The sequence below is a fragment of the Bison bison genome, unplaced genomic scaffold (assembly GCF_000754665.1).
Source record: "Bison bison bison isolate TAMUID 2011002044 unplaced genomic scaffold, Bison_UMD1.0 scf7180017864487, whole genome shotgun sequence".
Lineage (NCBI taxonomy): Eukaryota > Metazoa > Chordata > Mammalia > Artiodactyla > Bovidae > Bison > Bison bison.
This window is the reverse complement of record NW_011495047.1, coordinates 9315400-9322252: the sequence shown is the minus strand read 5'-3', so window position 1 is coordinate 9322252 and position 6853 is coordinate 9315400. Positions and strand designations below refer to the sequence as shown.

At 54.0% G+C, this 6853-nt stretch overlaps 1 protein-coding gene across 6 annotated transcripts in view; it reads right to left on the bottom strand.

Annotated features, from left to right (window-relative positions):
* The window catches only part of TFEB (transcription factor EB), a 49138-nt gene that overhangs the window by 29240 nt on the left and 13045 nt on the right, over positions 1-6853 (bottom strand). For 2 of the 6 annotated variants that reach the window (XM_010863190.1, XM_010863186.1), the window contains exon 2: positions 3100-3378. The exons of 3 other annotated variants lie outside the window; for them this stretch is intronic. The gene's annotated coding sequence lies outside the window, so the exon portion shown is untranslated. The remainder of the gene's footprint in view (positions 1-3099; positions 3379-6853) is intronic. One more of the 6 variants, XM_010863188.1, reaches the window with a different exon arrangement.

The window sequence follows — 6853 nt, the reverse complement described above, 5'->3', positions numbered from 1 at the left end:
CCGCCACCCTCTCAGAGGTGCAGCTGTCTGGGGACGCTGTGGTGCCACTTCATTCATTCCTTTCAGATATTCTCGAGTGTTTACCAGGAACATGACTGCACTGTGGCCAGGGCCCTTCTGCCTAGTCTCAGCCCGCGCTCCCCCCGGGAGAGTTTGCTGGTGAGGCTGAGTATTGTCTACAGGGCCCCACGTCCCACAGATAGCGAGGCCGGGCAGCACTCAAACCTCTCCCCCCAGGCACAGCCTGGCAGCCCCCGCCCTGCCCCCACGCCTCACAGGGAGTGCCAGCATCCTCTGGACATCAGGGCCCACAGTCCAGGTCACCTCCAGAGTCAGTGCCAAGTCACACAACAAGGAGCCTAGGAGGTCACCCCTCTCAGAGACTCCCAGGCTGATTTCAACAGCAGAACCCCCTTTTCAGACAAAATTTACCTGGAACTTTGACAGCTAAACATGAGAATGAAGCAGTTCTGTGGGGAGTGGGAAGGGCCAGAGTACCTGGCTTCCAACGGGGGGCTTCCCCTTCCCCAGCGCCTCTCCGCCTAGTCCTTCCCCAAGGCACCCCCAGGGATTCTGAGAAAGAGTCTAAAACTCAGAGTTTTCTCCAGCCAGTGTGTTACAGAAACCCAGGGGGAAGTTATGTGTGTGGATTACCCAGGCTCACAAAGAGCTAGGACCCCAGCCCCCACACTCCAAACCTCCAGGCCAAGCTCTCCTCCACGACCCTCAGGGCACCCCATCCCTCACATGGGAAAAGGGACAGAAAGGAAGAAAAGTTTCATGGATTCAGATCCTCCTGTGTGCCCAGCCCTGGGCAAAATGCCCCCACAAACATCAATTGCTTTATTTTTCATAATAACTCTATAGCCTACATAGTATCATCTTTGTCTTGTAGGTAAATAAAAAAAAAAAAAAGGACATTCAGAGAAGTTAAGTGACTCACAGAACCTGTGAAGGGCAAAGCCCACATTCCAACTCACCTGTGTGCCCTTAATCCCTCGGGGCAGCCTGGCAGAAACCACCCCATCGTGATGCCCAGGTACGACCCCTCCCTCTGAGCCCCATCCCAAGCTTCACCTCACTCAGCTGACAGGCCTCCTTCCCCAGCTCAGGGCACAGGCAGAGCTTATTGCTAGTAACAGCAACATTAGCAACAATGACAAAGCCACCAGCTCCCTATACCATAGCGCTCACTAGGTAGGCTCTTCGTCCATTATTCTACTTCATCCTTACAACACTCTACTCCCACTCCCATCTCATAGAGGAGGAAACTGAGGCACAGAGAGGTTGATGACTTGCCCAAGGTCACACAGCTAAGGAAGTCGCAAAGCCAGGGCTTGAGCCCATGTAGTCTGGCCCCTGAGCCTGCACACCTCACCCCTGGGCATTGTCGTTCCCTACAATGTCTGCGGTTCCTCCGCAGTGGTCGCTGTAACAAGTGCCCCAGCTGGGGGCTAGCCCTCCTCCCCCGAGGCCCTTTTCTTCAGGGGTCAGAGGCCAACTAGCACCCCTGAGGGATGGACAGGGGAATGCCTACCTGAGGAGCACCATCAGCTCACTCGCTCTCCGGCTGGATGGTAACCCTCATCCCACCTTCCAACCCCCATCCCTGAGAGTCGTGGGCCTGCCTGCAACGTTCAAGCATGAACAGGATGCCTACTGCGTGCCCAGCTTCAAGCAACGGGCAGGTGCAGAAAGCAGTGTCCTCGCTGTCTGGCCAGAGGCTCAGGTCCCCAGCCATGCCCAAAGGGGTCGCCCTGCCACCCCAACCCCCTTCAGCACTGGCTGCACCAGATGTTGGCAACACTTAGAAACAGGGCTAAAAATAGTCTCTCTAATGAGTCAGTGCTAAGAATAACCCGGGCAAACAGCCCTCTGGGTGAGGACATGCTGCCAGAGAGGCACCACCTCTTCCCACCTCCCCAGCCAGCCTGGTCCACCCCCCAGCCTTTCCCTCAGCGCCCACCGCAGCCAGCAGAGCACCTGGGATGTTTACACCCCCTCTGCTGAGTGGACAGAGATGCAGGCACGCGCACACACGCTCCCTGACTGAAGGGGAAGGGGCGTCAAACAAGTAGGCGGACTCCAGAGACCCACCCTCTCAAGGCGGAACTGAGCCGAAGCACAGAGACACTTGAGTGTCTTTCCCAATTCTAACAACAACCCCCCACAGGACACTCCCAACTCCCCTCCCCTCCCCTCATGCCTCCTCTGTAAAACGGGTCTCTAGCACCACTTAGACCGGCCTACTTCCTAGGTCACCAGCGGAACTGGGACCAGAGAGGACCAGCATCATCCTAACGGGCAGATGTCAAACATGGGGGACGAATTGGACCTGGGGAGTCAGAACCACATCAGATCCCATGACCAGGGGCCCCCTCACTTCTTCCCTGTTCTTCCCCAAAATGATCAGAATTGCTAGACTCATGGACATCTGGACATGAATTGCAGGTGAACAGAGCACATTCGCACGATGTCAGAGCCAAAGCTCTCGCCTGCAGGTAAGAGGCAAAGTGACGAGCATCACTCTGCAGTTAGGAGACTGAGGCTCAGAAAACAGAATTAACTTGCGAGGAGCTGCTCAGCTGGGATGACGCCTTACTGCCATCTGCCAGCCCGGAAGCATCACCCAGGAGGCTGGGTGCTGGGCACAGCCCCATTGTCCAGCAAGGCCCAGAAGGAACAGGATATCCTCTATTGCTGCTGGGAGAGAGAGGGAAGGGGCCAGAAAAAGGTGAGGCGCCTTCAGGAAGAAAGCAGAACAGAAGAAGGAGGGAAAGAAACGGGTGTCCTGGCCATGGAGTCAGGAGCCCTGGCATCCAGTCACGCAGCTCAGTTACAGACAACTGGGAAATGGAAATGATAACATGGGAAATTTCCCACGATCTGGGAAAACCATTTCCTAGCCTTCCCTCCAGGACTCAGTTTCTCCATCTGGAAAATGGAGCTTGGAACAGCAGGCCATTGAGATATCCGGAAGTATATCATGACCACACATAGGGGTTGCATAATGAATATTAGCATATCAAAGGCTCTAACAAGTCCTGTAGTGAAGAAATCCATCCCCCCCCCAACCCCTCCGCTTTTTTTTTAACTCACACTCTCCCAAACCTGCTTGATCACCAAACCCTTCCACAGAATGCATCTTGAGAAACTCTGGAGTTGGATCTGGGGTCAGCACTTCAAAGGTCTGCACAAACCAGCAGGAAACAAAAGCTTGAAGCCAGCCCAGACAAAATACATCAGGACCTGCAGGCAGCCCCAAGCCCTGAAAAATTCCTGGTAGCTCTGGGCGCTCAAGAGTCTAGGATCTCTGTTCTCTGGAGGCCTCCCTCAGGACCCATCCAGGGTTTTGGTTCCATCTGATCCTCAGCAATCCTGTTGAGAAGGGTAGAGAAGGGGTTAGTATTCCATGTCACACAGCTGAAGAGATTGGGACCCAAGAGACCAGAGAACTCGCCCAGGGCCACACAGTTGGTCCTGGGTGCAGACAGGAGAAACGGTGTCCTAAGTACTAAGCACTTGACCTCCATGATCTCACGTAATTCTCCCAACAACCCTTTGAGGAGGGCAATGGGGTTCTGCCTGTTTCATCGAGCAAGAAACGAATGGGCAAAGAGGTTCAGGCTCACGTCCGAGGAAGGTGGCACAGCTGGCAAGTGCTGCTGCCTGGGTTTCAACCCTGGCAGCCTGAATCCAGAACTCAAGCCCTCAGCCCAGCCCTGCCACTCACTAGTTAGCAAGAGAGATTTCACCATTCTGCGCCTCCGTTTCCTCACCCATAAAATGGGATGTATAAAAAGACGTGGGCGTTAGGTTATTGTGAGGATGAAATCTCCAAATATACAAAAGCGCTTAGCACAGTGTCTGGCATACAGTAGGTACTCAATATGCATGACCTCTCATCAAATACCACATCCTCCTATGGGAGCACATGCCTGAGCCTCAGGGCTCCGGGCTCCGCAGGCTCGAAGCCACCCATAGCTTCCTGGAAAGTGACTTCTGCCAACATGTCCCAGGGCGCGCCCCTCTACGTGGCCTCACAGGCTCCAAGCTGGGGTTCCTTGGGTACCCTCTGTAGGTGGGGGCTCTAGAGGCTGGGTTTCCCAGCCTGGGTCTCATCCTCTGGGGCCCCTAACGGGCCACCTCCCCCTCAGATCCGGGGATATCCCCAGTTCACCATGGGTCACAGGCCTTTCCCCACCCTTGCCCCAGGTCACGGGATGGGAAGGTAGGGGCTCTCCAGCCAGGCAGCTGATACCCTCATGACCTGCCCAAGCTTTCCCAGCCTTAGAGACAAGAGTTACAACCCACCCAGAGTTCGCCACACTTCCTGTAGCTGCTTATCCCCATGAGGTCACAAGATGGGCATCACCACCCAGTCGGCTGGCTGCTCAGGGATTTGTATGCCCACTTGACAGACAAAGAAACGGAGGCCCCGACTTACCCTGGGCAGAGATCTAAGTCATAGAAAGGCTTCTGGCTCCTGGACCAGGACTCAGGGCTGAGTCAGGTCTCAGGCCAGGCAGGCCCACCAGAGCCAGTAGGGGCAGCAAAAAGGAGGAGATGAAGGCTCAGAAGGCTTCCAGGGGGCCACGGGGAAGAGGGAGAGGTCTGAGCTCTGAGACCCACCAGTCACTGCAGACCCTGCAAGTCCTGAGATCCGGGAGCATCCATAAACCTGAGTCCTCCTCTGCCCCACCCTAGCCAGGAAAAACGTGCCCAGCCCAACCTCAGACAACCCTCACCCTCACCTCTGGCGAGGTCTGGCTCTGCACCCTGCACTGACAGGGAGCCTCCACTGGGTGGGGATGGGGGGGGAGCGGTGCTCTCTATCTCCAGATCCCAAGTCAACCACTCACCCCAGGCACTGCTTCCTCTCACTGTCCCCACGAGCACATGTCATCACCCAGGATCCCCTACCTGACCACCCCACAGGGCCGGGTCACCCAGCCACTTTGCTAAGAACTGGGCCCTGAACCCCCCTCCCTGCATTCTGGCTCCCACATGTGGAACTCAGTCTCACACTGAGTAGATGCTCCATAAACGTCACTATGTGGAGGGAGATCATCTCTCAGGCAGTGACTCCAAATATTTTGACCGTGACTCACAGAAAAGTATATTTCATTTGACCCAGTATACACACACACACACACACACAGCCTGAAGCGCGTATTCACACGCACATGAAACCCTCCGAAGCTGTACAAAACAACACCCACCAGCGCTGTGCATTATACTTGGATGTTTCCTATCATTCTTTTTCATTTAATTTATTACTTCCTTTTCATTTCATTTTCATTGAGACCCAGTAAGCTGATTTCATGGCCTGATTAGGGTCCAAACAGTGGCCCTGATCCACAATTTAGAGAATAGCCCTCCAAGGAAATCCACGTAGCCCCGCTCCCAGCCTGGCACACACCCCTCCATGCAACAGGTGCCTAAGAGAGGCATCCATTTGGCGGACACTGACTCTGGCCAGGCCTGTGCTAAGCATTTTGTTATGGTATCTCATTTCATCCTCCCCATCATCTTAGGAGGAAGGGACTGTAAGGAATTTTACATGTGAGGAAGCTGAGGCCAAGGTCACAGGCTCAGGCAGGAGTCAAAGCCAGGGCCGCCTGAATCTGGAGCCACGTTCTTAACCATCCTGCCCCATCCTGTGCCCCGGGTGAGTGGCCTTTAAACCCAGAGAGCTCCACCTAAGGAAGTCTACTCCCTCCAACTATAAAAAAGCCATTTCCTATATCAATGTCATTATATTTGTTGACTGTGAGATTGGAGATGGTACAGAGAGAAGACAGTGCTCCCAGCTGGAGCGGACAGGCAGTAAGGCCAGCCCCCCATCTTCTTCTCAGTACACCCTGCTCCTTGGAAGAAAAGCAATGGCAAACCTAGACAGCGTATTAAAACAGCAGAGACCTTTTGCCTACAGAGATCCATACAGTCAAAGCTATGTTGTCATGTACAGTAGTGAGAGCTGGACCATAAGGAAGGTTGAGGGCCAAAGAATTGATGCTTTCTAATTGTGGTGCTGGAGAAGACTCTTGAGAGTCCCTTGGACTGCAAGGAGATCAAACCAGTCAATCTTAATGGAAATCAACCCTGACTATTCATTGGAGGGACTGACGATAAAGCTGAAGCTCCAATACTGTGGCCCTGATGCCAAGGGCTGACTCACTGGAAAAGACTCTGATGCTGGGAAAGATTGAAGGCAGGAGGAGAAGGGGATGACAGAGGATGAGATGGTTGGATGGCATCACCGACTCAATGGACATGAGTTTGAGCAAATTCCGGAAGATAGTGAAGAACAGGGAAGCCTGGCATGCTGCAGTTCATAGGGTCTCAAAGAGTCGGATATGACTTAGCTACTAAACAACAACAGCTGTCGTGGAGAGAGCCCTGGAAACAGGATCTCTTATTATTATCCGCAGTCCACATGCCAATCCGTGCTATCAGAAAGAATCAGCGCGAATCTGGTGTTTTGCTGTTTGCACACAAACGTGCTCACATACCCTATGATGTATACTCGTACCATGTGCTGGTCCAAGCACTCGACGTGCATTACGTCTTCTAATCCTCAGAATGAATACACACGCTGGGCCCTGTGACTCTCATCTCCATTTGACGGAAGAGGAGGCTGAGGCACCAGCATCACGTGGCTGCAAAAGCAGCAAGGGCAGGAATCGAGCCCAGAGTGACCGGAAGTGTTTGCTCCCAATTCTGACGTCAGCAAGGAGTTCCGGCAGCCTGGCCGCAGCCCACTAAGCACATCACGTCTATCCCCTACTCACCCGAGCCTCACATGCTTCTGGGAGACAGCAGTGGAGGCCAGGAGCGACTCCTCAGAGGC